General features: G+C 43.7%; 1 protein-coding gene across 4 annotated transcripts in view; it reads left to right on the forward strand.

Moving 5' to 3' along the window:
• Positions 1–12,155, forward strand: part of CREB5 (cAMP responsive element binding protein 5) — a 407,945-nt gene that overhangs the window by 39,323 nt on the left and 356,467 nt on the right. The window lies entirely within an intron of this gene.

Genomic DNA, 12,155 nt, shown 5'->3' on the forward strand with positions numbered 1-12,155 from the left:
CACACAATGCGAAATACAGATGACATATAGAATTGTACACTAAAAACCTATATAATTTTATTGACCAATGCCACACCAATAAATTCAATAAAAAATAAATAAGTAAAAATGCTTCCTTCTTCACCTTGCTGGGGTGAAAGAGGTTTTGCAACCCTTTTTGCTGGGAGAAGATATAGTCCAGGCTCGTTGATGTCTGAAAGAGAGTCACCTCCAGTAAGAGTGTCCTCATCGCCTCTCTGCTACTGTGTTACTGTTCAACATGCCCTCCCGGCCAAAGCTGTGGTATTACAGCTAACGTAGCCCAGCCACTGTTTCCTGCAGCATCAGATCAGCCAGAATGTGGGCTCCCAGGGCACCCGTGATGACAGGCACCAGCATTCAGTCCCTGCGGCTCTGCCATCCTACCAGCATTCCTCAGTCTTCTCCCAGGACTTCTCTCTTCCCGTTTCCCTCCTTGTCCATGTCAGCCACATTGACCCCTCCCCCACTGTCACCTCACAGCATCTGTGGGTACCATATCCCCACCTGAGCCTAATAAGCTGGGCCACTATTTGTCATGATGGAGCATGATCAGTTTCCCTGTGGCTCCACCCTCCCCTTATTACTATAACCTTCATTTGTCATCTTCCATGTCTCAGGACCCCCAAAGCTACTAGCATGAATATTATTCCTAGTGTGTACTATTAAGTACGTACAATTCCTTTCTAAAGGGCCAAGGTCTCATTATGCTGATGCTGTTTTTCAACATGAAAGAAGTGCTCTGTCACCTCAAAAGCATCTCCCTCACTTGGATGATCTGGCCTATTGTAAGGGAGACTGTTTTGACTTGGGGCCAGCTGGCATGGGAGGGCTGGATATGCTGGTACCTACTTCCAGACTCCTTTCTGTCATGGATGCTGAAGTTATGACCTTCTAGTGCAGGGGTGGGCAAACGTTTTGACTGAAGGGCCACAATGGGTTCTTAAACTGGACCGGAGGGCCGGAACAAAAGCATGGATGGAGTGTTTGTGTGAACTAATATAAATTCAAAGTAAACATCATTACATAAAAGGGTACGGTCTTTTTTTTTTTTTTTTAGTTTTATTCATTTCAAACGGGCTGGATCCGGCCCGCGGGCCGTAGTTTGCCCACGGCTGTTCTAGTGGCTTTAGCACACCACCTCACTTGTCCTTGGGTGGTACGCCCCTGTAATTGTGCAGTGGCATCTGACCACCTCCATAACATGCACCTGCAGTTCTTTTTTTTTTAATATATTTTTTATTTCAGAGAGGAAGGAAGAGGGAGAGAGAGAAAAAAACAACAACATCAATGATGACAGAGAATCATTGACCAGCTGCCTCTTGTACACACCCTACTGGGATCGAGCCTGCAGCCCAGGCATATGCCCTGAACCGGGAATCAAACCGTGACCTCCTGATTCATAGGTCGATGTTCAACCACTGAGCCATGCCTGTGGGCCACCTTCAGTTATTTTAATCAGGTAATGAGCAGAAGCTTTAAGCACAGCATTTGACTGAAGAAGTGGTATGGGAGGTAAAGCCACCTGTGAAATCCGTTTCAAGTCATTTGTTATGTTTGTTGAGGTGTATGTCAATCCCCAGACATATTCTGAAATGTCTACAATGGAGGATGCTCCGGGCTAAACTTCATGGAGCTGCAGAGATGGACAAGACTGAGAGAGCTTACTGTTTGGTGGGGAAATCAAGCCAGCAACCAGAGCAGTTCATTGTGATTTGGGAATAGACAAGAGATGGGTAAAGGGGGTAGAAATTTCCTTATGGTGGCATTTAAACCAAGTCTTGAAGGTAGAACAAGATTGTAATAAACATGGAAGGGAGGAAGGGTGCTGCTGAGAGCTTGAAGAAAATGCTATTTGTAAATTAAATGCTAAAATTGTGTAGAAGGCTTGGTAGTGGTGAGAAATTTAGGATTGAAGGAATGTAGGGTTTATGCAGCTGTGAGCCCACCCAGCAGGGAATAAAAGTCAGGGCTGGACAGCAGAGCACCTGACTGTCCTGCTGAGGAGCAGAGGCTGAGCTTTGGGGCTTTGATGCTTCACACAGGCACTGAGGAGGAGGTGAAACAGTAACACTAGATCCTAGGAAGTAAGCAGGAAGGCGATGGTTAACAGGCTACTGTAATAGCTCTGGTCAAGATGCTAGAGCAAAAGGCATGCATTTGCTTGTGTCTGATATCAGTGGAGAGTTACATGCATTTTACTTCTCAGCAATGCTGGAGGAATGCCTGAAAACTTCATTTCTTTTCTCACTATGTAAGAAATATTACTGGCCTGGTCAACTTTTAACCTCCTCAGTCTCACCAAGTCTAGGTCACGGAGGCGATGGTCACATTTCCTCTGTGCTCTCACTCGTGTAGGGAAGAGAATGTCATATACTTTGTGAGTGTGAAAATAAAGGAATTCAGATTATTCTTGGGCAGGCTTCTGACTTATTGTTTCTAAGCAATAGCTAGAGTTTACATCCTCAAAAAAAGGTTTCCTTTAAAGCATGTATTAAAGAGAAAGGCTGAGAGGATTGATCTCCACCCCCCCCCCAAGAATCCATAAATATTTACATAAGTGCAAGTTACAAATCTGTGGCTTCGAGATTATTGAATTTCACTGCTTTTACACTCACAGCGTATAAATTTCCAGCAGGCACTTGCTGGTTGTGAAGGCTCAGTCTTTGGAGAATTGTCTCCTAGTTTGTTTCCTTTGCTCTTGGAAAACAAATCTCTCCTGTGCTGTTTTTAATGCTCTCACTTACGGTTATGGATTGGCCATTGGCAGTCATGGGCTTTGGCCGAGGGGGCTCCACAGTGATGGACTGCTTGCTAATGGGGGCACTACATCCTGAGCCAAGAGGCTGCTTTTAAAGACCCTTTTGGTAACACAATAATTCTCTCCATAAGAGTTCCCTAGATGGTAGTGGAGATCAAAGTCTTTGTGGAGTTCTTAAGCAAACGAAAAAAAGCAACACTAAAGATACTGTCCCTTTAGCAGAGAGGCAGGCTAACAGGTCTTCCTTAAATGTGGCTGTTGCATCTGCTGTTTTGCACATGGACAGACCTCACCTATTTCATTCCTGACCTTTCTTTACAGAACTTGCCTGGGGCACATTCTCTTTTTAAAAAAAATATTTTTAATTGATTTCAGAGAGGAAGGGAGAGGGAGAAAGAGATAGAAACATCAATGGTTAGAAAGAATCATTGATCAGCTGCCTCCTGCACACCTCACACTGGGAATCTGGTGGGGAAATCAGGCCAGCAACCAGAGCAGGGATCGAGCCCACACCCCAGGCATGTGCCCTGACTGGGAATTGAACCATGATCTCCTGGTTGACGCTCAGCCACTCAGCCACGCCATCCAGGCCACGTTCTTTTCTTGTTTGGACAGACAGGACAATCACCGAGTAAAGCTTTCATAAAAATTCATTCTGAATTCTACAATTGCTAGATTTGGGACTGGCCTACTAACTTTAGGAATCTAAGTCTGTATATACTAAATAGCAAATTTCTTCAATGTGCAAGGGGCAGGCTCACCCCTGTGTTCTGCATGTGGTAGGCAATTATACACATTTGTGGGACAGGGGAGTAATTGACCTGAAAATAGTTCCTCTGTGTCTTCTATCAAAATAACTTTAAGATTTGGTTTTAAATGTGAGAAGTTGCTACATAAAAAGTAAACAAAATGAGTTTAAAATTCCTGACAATGGGCCATGCCAAGGTTTGGATTTTATGTTGATGTGCTTAGGTACATTAGATAAATGCAGGAAAACTTAAGTTTGTAGAAGACTTGCTTTTAGACAGAGAAACAAAGGGGCCATTTCTGACTTGTCCTGGGACTCAGGTGCTCAGCTAGGTATAACCCGGTGACTTGCAAAAGTGGCATTGGTGGTAGGTGGGCTTAGAACTGGGTCTAATCCCTGCCTCAGAACTGAGTATCTGGCTAGCTGGCTGAGGGAAGGGTTATCCTGGTGCCCACTGTAGTAACTGATCATGGTCCTTACAAGATATTTATAATAGGAACTCTATATGAGGGGTGGGTTTCTCAACAAGTCTACATACTAAGACCAGAGAATGCATGGTGGTTGTCCTATCAGACTTTATGCCATTGGACAGGCCTCTGGGCCTGGAAAGGGAACTTGGAAGAGCACGGTAGGACTCTAGCCTTGAGAGGAAGCTGTGTTACTAGTCAGATGACTAGAACAGGGAGCCAAGACAGAACCCTAGAGAAGACACCTGGAGCTGGAGTCTTGCTCCTAGCAGAACACATTAGCAGTGAGGCAGACAAGCCATGTCTTAGATTCAGATATTAGTTCCTTAAGAAACCCCTACATCAAGTTAAGCTTAGATTTGGGTCTTGGAGAAAGACCTGAGACTGTTTAGTTTATATCTTCTAATGTTTAGCAAGATGCCTGGCAGTGCAGCACACATTAACTAATAGATTGCAATGGAGTGTCATGAGTGGTGTTTTGGAAATGTAAAAAAACAATGCAAGCTTATATAAAACTAGGGGCCCGGTGCACGAAATTCGTGCACTGGGTGTGTGTGTGGGGAGTGTCCCTCAGCCCAGCCTGCCCCCTCTCACATACTGGGAGCCCTCAGGCATAGACCCCCATCATCCTCCAATCGCCTGATCGGCCCCTTGCCCAGGCCTGATGTCTCCGCCAGAAGTGTCAGGCTTGGACAGGGGACCCCCATCTCCCCCTGATCACTGGCTCCGGCCCCCGCCAAGGCCTGAGGCCGTTGGCCCAGGAATCATGCCTGGGTAGGGGACCCCCATCTCCCTCTGATCGCTTGCTCCACCCCCCGCCCAAGCCTGATGCCTCTGACCCAGGCTTCAGGCCTGGGCAAGGGGACCATCATATCCCCCCAATCCCCGGCTCAGCCCCCTGCCCAGGCCTGAAGCCTCAGCCAGAGGAGTTGACCCTCATCACCCTCCGATCACCAATCACCGGATCGGCCCCTTGACCAGGCCTGAGGCCTCCGGCAGAGGTGTCAGGCCTGGGCAGGGGACCCCCAGCTCCCCGCCGTTGCAGGCTCCGCCCCTGCCCAGGCCTAACGCCTCTGGCTGAGGCGTCCGGCTCAGGCAGCGGGGACCTGCAGCTGCAGCGGCCCCACGATCGTGGGCTCTGATTTAGGCCCAGGCAAGGGACCCCTAGCTCCTGAGACTGCCAGCTTCGACCGTGCCCAGCTCCCATTGCTGGCTCCATCCCTACTTCCTGCTATCACTGGCCAGGGCGGAAAAGGCACCTGATTCTCTGATCATGGCTGGGGGGCAGGGCAAAGGCGGCCCCAGGGCCGCCTTTGCCCTGCCCCCCAGCTCTTAGCTCCCCCCTGGGTTTCTGATCACTGTCAGTGGCAGGGGGCTTCTTCCTGCTTTCCCTTTCGCCTCCCTGCATTGTGCCTACATATGCAAATTAACCGCCATCTTGTTGGCAGTTAACTGCCAATCTTAGTTGGCAGTTAACTGCCAATCTTAGTTGGCAGTTAATTTGCATATAGCCCTGATTAGCCAATGAAAAGGGTATCGTCGTACGCCAATTACCATTTTTCTCTTTTATTAGATAGGATTGGATTTAACTTTAAATTTTAAAAAAAAGCCTTTTACTACTATTGAGGTTATATAATCACCAAAAGGCAGGTAGGAAAAGTCTGTGCCGAGAGAGGGATCCTGAACTTACTCTGGAAGCTGTGTAGTCTGGTGAAAAAAGAAACAAACAAATAACACAGGCTATAATTTCAGGTAGATCTGGGTTTGAATCTCAACTTTGCTGAACACTGTGTGATCATGGCCAATGACTTTACCTCTCTGAGCCCAGCTTAGTCACCAGTAAAATATGGATGCTATTGTTTTTCTGGAAGGGGTGTTATAGGAATTAAATGTATTGATATGAAGTCAATACTTATGGGGTTCCTGAGACATAGGGGGCAATGGGAATGGCAATTCACATAGAGAGTCCCAAAAGAGCTGCGGAGGAGAGAGATAGGAAGTTTTTTAATGCCTTGCTGTGGGATCTGATGATTCTGATGGGCCTCATCCTTATGCTCCCTCTCTGATGCGATTTTTGCTGATGTAATGGGCTGGGTTGATGTCCTGCAGATTTGATGACAGGACACCCACACCCTGTCCCCTCCCTGCCAAGATGGACTGTACTTATTGACTCCACTCCCTTGTTGACCCCTCCACATGAATGCCCTAGTGGAATTTGGGCTTTATTCATGGCCTCCTGGAAAAATCAGCACAGGCACCTGGTGGTGGTCATGTTCTTAGAGACAGAGCTTGTCTTCAGAGCTGGCTTCTAGCCACCTGGGCAAACCCCACCCCTCTCATCCTTTGTCCCCCTCATTCAGTTTTCTCACATTTCTATTTCTTATTTTATCCATTTGAGTTTGCATCTTGGCTATCCTTCTCGTTTGGAGGAGTGGGAGAGTACTGAAAATAAGAATCAAGAAAAAAGGTTCAGCCAGTGTGCTCAGTGGTTGAGTATTAACCTATGAACCAGGAAGTCAAAGTATGAATCCCAATTGGGGCATATGCCTAGGATGTGGGCTTGATCTTCAGTGTGGGGTGTACAAGAGGCAGCTGATCAATGATTCTCTCTCATCATTGGTGTTTTTATCTCTCTCTCCCTTTCTCTCCAAAATCAATACAAATTATTTTTAAAAAGGAATCAAGAAAAGTCTCTTTTCCCCCATTGCCAAGGCTCCCAGAAAATTGAGACTAGTTGTTGGATTAGAGTCATGTGGCCCTGGTGTCTCTTTATTAAGTCACCCATAAAGGCAAGGCCCATGGGGCGATTTTAAGTTTTGGAACCTTAGTATCATGAATTGCATTAAATGCCTTCTTCTACACTATTGCCCCCACCTCTTATTCCTCTTTTCCCTTCCAAGTAAAGCAGAAAGCAGGCAGAATACATACTTAGGGATGAGCTGGCTGATTAGAATATGATCAGACTATATCTTTTACTGAAAACACGACCAGGCTATGTTCCCGTGGAAAGGCAGGCTGATGTTGTGGAGAGTCCATCTTGGGTTCATGCTGACCCTGGCTTTGACTGGCTCAGTGACCTTATCCTTTCTGGGCCCAGTCATCATTAACTTATATTTACTGAGTGTTGAGTATATTTCTGGCACTGAACAGATGCTTCATACATGTTATCTTCTTTAATCCTCACCACAATCTTTATAAGAATGTGTAGTTATCCCCATTTTATACATGAGGAAAATGAGGCGCAGAGAAGTAAATTAGTGGCATTAATAGAACTAATGACTTTCCTGCAGCTGCAGTTCCTGACACTGATACTGTGGCTTCTACTGCTATTGCTCTTATTAAACCTCACTACCTGTTAACTACTGTCCCCTTGCAGTCATGTGACATATAAGGACATTTGATGTCTCTATAAAATAATTTGTCTTGCCTACTTCACAGAATCGCTTTGAGAAAGAAGAATTTTAAAAAGTATCAATTGTTTACAAATGTAAAAATATACACTAATATGAAGAAATGAAAGTTGGAAGAAATAACAGAAAGAGAAATAGAACAGGATAAAAGGGAGAAAGTAAATAGAAAAATGTTTACCTATTAACATATAAGAACTTACCATATCTAATTGCTTCACGTGTTATTTTATTTAAATTTCGTAACAACTTAAGAGAGGTACATGCTAGTGCCATTGTTATCCCTGATTTACAGATGAGGAAACTATAAGATCACATACCTGACACGCAGCACCACTGGAATTGAAGCTCAAATCTAACTTGGGAGCCTGCAGTTTTACCTCTGATAATGTGTTGTTCTGTCCTTTAAGGGCTTTCAGGGGGGTAAGGGCAAAGGCTAGCAAACCCATGAGAAGGTCTCCTCACTCATTTTTTTCAGATGAGGTATCTGTCATGAAGGTGGTGACAGCTAAGGTGATTTCTAAAGCACTCATAGGAATTGGCCATAAATAAGACAGGCGGGTTAGGGAAGAGCATCATCAGGCAGAACCTTACTAAAGAGTTCATAATTTACCCTAGAGGGCAATGAAGGGTTGGATGTAGGGGAGTGCCGTGCTTGGAGCTGAGGTTAGAGACCTTACTCTGGCAGCTGTGTTGGCCATGTGGTAGGACTGGGGTCAGGAGGGCGTGTGGTAGGCAGGAACAAAGGCCATGAGCCCAACAGACTCGACTGTCAGCACTGGGGGACAGGTGACTTAGCCTGTCTGAGGCTTTGACTTTTCACATTTTAAAAATGAAGAATAATGACAACACCCACCCAGTAGGATTTCCGTGAGGATGAAATGAGAGCTGTTTTGCACAAGTGAGTGCTTCGTGAGGATCAGCTATTCATACTGTGAGCTGTTCCAAGAAAAGTAGTTAAGGATGATGATGAGTATTTTGTCTCAGATGGTGGCAGTGGGAGTGGAGAAAAGTGGACAGATTTAAGAGAAGTAGAATCGAGAGAATTTGACCATAAATCACATGCGGGTGGTAGGAAAGGACAGAAAGGACTGTGAGAGGGAGGAAAGTCCTGGAAAAAGGAGAAGACAGCACCAAATGAGTAGAGGAAGGGGTGTCAACGATGTGGATCCTATAAAAATACCGAGTGTTAGGAAAGCTGTAATCACAGAAGATGTACGAAGGAAAGATATAAACAAGAAGCAAGTCTTAGGTGGGTGAGAGAAAAATCCACATGTCTTAATTCACCACACTTTAAGAAGCACCTGTTATATTAGACAGCAATCAACAAGACAAGGTGTTCCAGTTGTATTTTTTGATGGGTATGTTCTAGCATTTGTGCTTATTAAATGTTCATATTCTGAGTTTAGAGTAGAAAATATGTTCTTTTTCAAGATTGTTTTGGCTATTCTGAGTCCCTTGTATTTCCCTATGAATTTTAGGGTCAGTTTGTCAATTTATGCCAAAAAAAGCATTTAGAATTATGATTGGGATTATACTGAATCTGTAGATGAACTTGGGGAGTATTATAATTTAACAGTATTACTCCTTGCAAGTCATAAACTTGAAATGCCTTTTCATATATTTAGGTATCCTCTTATTTCCTTCAATGAAAAATTTTGTTGTTTTTAGTATGCAAGTCTTGCAATTCTTTTGTTAATTTATTATCTATTTTATTATTTTGATGCTATTGTAAGTGAAATCATTTTCTTATAAGTACCGCGTGCTAACCGATTGCGCGACTGGAGCTCCGAAATCATTTTTTTAAAAAAATATATTTCATTGATATTTTACAGAGAGGAAGGAGAGAGATAGAGAGTTAGAAACATCGATGAGAGCGAAACATCGATCAGCTGCCTCCTGCACATCTCCTACTGGGGATGTGCCCGCAGCCCAGGTACATGCCCTTGACCGGATTCGAACCTGGGACCCTTCAGTCCGCAGGCCGACGCTCTATCCACTGAGCCAAACCGGTTCCGGCCGAAATCATTTTCTTAATTTTATGTTCTGAGTGTTCATTGCTAGTGTATAAAAATACAAATAAGTTTTATACATTGCCTTGTATCCTACAAGCTTGTTGAGAGTATTCATTAGTTCTAATAGTTTTTTTAAATTGATAGCTTCCTTAGTACTTTCTATACACAAGATTATGTCATCTGTGAATAGAGATATTTTTACTTGTCCCTTTCCAATTTGGATGCCTTTTATTTCTTGTTCTTGCCTAATTGTCCTGCTAGACCTCCAGTGAAGTGGAAGTGGTGAGAGCTGATATCCTTCTCTTTTTCCTGATCCTGGGGTAAAGCATCAGTCTTTCACCATTACATGTGATAACCATTGTGGGTATGTATTTTTAAAAAAAGATTTTCTTTATCAGATTGGGGAAGCACCCTTCTGTTCCTAGTTTTTATAGTGTTTTATCATGAGTGTTGGATTTTATAAAATGCTTTCTTTCTGTGTCTTTGCAGTTGGTCATGTGTTTTTTTCTCCTTTATTCTATTAAATTGGTGAAATGTGTTCATTGATTTTCAGATGTTATACCAACTTTGCATTCCTGGGATAAGTTCCACTTAGTCATGCTGTATAATCCTTTTTATATGTTTCTGGATTTGGTTTGCTAGTATTTTATTGACTATTTTGCATCTATACTTATAAGAACTGTGGTGTATAGTTTTTGTTTTTCCTTGTCAGCCCTTATCTGGTTTTAGTGTCAGGATAAATAATGGTTTCATAGACAAAGTTGGAAAGTGTTTTCTCCTCTTTATTTTTGGAAAGAGTTTGAGAAAGATTGGTGTTGATTCCTCTTTATACATTTGGTAGAACTCACCAGTGAAGCCATCTGGGTCTAAGCTTTTCTTTGGGGGAATTAAAAAAAAAATTACTGATTCGTTCTCGTTACTTTTATGGGTTTATTCAGATTTCTTCAGTCATTTTTGTTAGTTTGTGTCTTTCTTGAAAAATTTTCATTCTATCTAGATGATCTAACTTATTCTTCAGTTTTTCATACCTCATGCACCTTTATTTCAAGTTATTATTTAAAAAAGGATGATATGCTTGTTGAAAATAAAGGCTTCTGTAAGGCACAGCTATGTAATTCCGAGGGACAGACCTTGTGATAATAATGACTATTACAGAGTATTCCTGTGTGTTGGATATTTTGCTACATGCTCTACATGGGTAGTTTCATGTACCACAGCAGTTTGAGGTACTGTGTTATTCTGGAAACAGAGGCTTCCAATGGTTATGCAGTTGGCCTGTGGTGGGGTTGGTAACTGCATCCAGATAATGTGGACACTTAGGGTAGAATCCGTTGTGAGGGGTTCTTAGTCCCATCCTCACCAAGCCTTATTTTGGGAGAGGAGGGAGTCTGAGGCTACCTCTTTATGCAGAATGTCAGGAGGTGCTGAGGATAGACAGGATGCAGAGCAGAGAGATGTCAGGACTCTGCAGCTTCTGAAGAGCTCTGGAAACCACAAGACTGTGGTGGGTACTGCAGAGGGAGAGAGTAGGACAGGGGACATTTTGAATTTCCCCCACATTACTCTCTAGACCAGTAGTCCTCAACCTGTGGGTTGCGACCCCTTTGGCGGTCGAACGACCCTTTCACAGGGGTCACCTAAGACCATCCTGAATATCAGATATTTACATTATGATTCATAACAGTAGCAACATTACAGTTATGAAGTAGCAATGAAAATAATTTTATGGTTGGGTCACAACATGAGGAACTATATTTAAAGGGCCAGAAGGTTGAGAACCACTGCTCTAGAGGCTGTCCAAGGCTCAGATGTAGGGGTGTGCTGGGAACGTGGACTGGGGACACAGCACAGAGAGTTTTCCAGCTTGACCCAGGGCAGAACGTGCTGGGAAGGTGCTGGATGCAGTTTCTCCAGCCCCCAAGGTTAGAGGACAACCTCCACCCTTGTCTTTGGGACACTCCATGGGACATAGAACCCTTAGAGCAATAATTGCACCTTTGTATCATAAGTGTATTTTTAGGACTCACTGGTACTTAGGCTAATTCTTCAGCTGCAGAAACATCCCCCAAACACTGGAAAATTCATTGTTCTCCTCCATTTTAAGACTTCCCTAGTATTTCGGGGCTTGAATTCAAGTCCCAGCTCCGCCTATTCCTGGCCGTGTGACCTCAGTCATAGCACTTTCCTCTCTATACCTCAGATTCGTCATCTGCAAAATGAGAAAAAAAATACATACATCTCATAAATCATTCTAAGAACCAAATTAAATTAACGTATGGAAAAGGTCTTTGTAAACTGCTAAACCCCACAAAGGTTAACATATGACTCCCCTTTTTTTCCCAAATGGAAAAAGCCATGGAGTGAATAATCTCGTGTGTGAGTGTCCATTTATGTCAGCCTGCTGAGGTCACGTGGTGTGACTTTGAAGTGGAGAAAGTGTGATTGTCAGGCTTTAGAAAGGAAGCAGAGGACCTGGGCGTCGCTGGCCTCTGCAAGGTGGCAAGCACAGCTGGAAAGGTAATGAAAAGGCAATGATCTCACAGAACCTGCAGCCCCTCTCGGCGGCAGAAAAAGTCAAAATAAAGACAACTGAGAAGCCAGACTTGGGCAAGTTGAAGAAATGAAACAAAAACAGACTTGAAGGGCATAATGGCACCTTCATTTATATATAAAAAAAGCATTATTAGAATAAATAGGTTCTATGTTTCTTTCCTGGGTCTTTCTAGCCAGTTCCATCTA

Source organism: Myotis daubentonii, chromosome 10, assembly GCF_963259705.1.
Source record: "Myotis daubentonii chromosome 10, mMyoDau2.1, whole genome shotgun sequence".
Lineage (NCBI taxonomy): Eukaryota > Metazoa > Chordata > Mammalia > Chiroptera > Vespertilionidae > Myotis > Myotis daubentonii.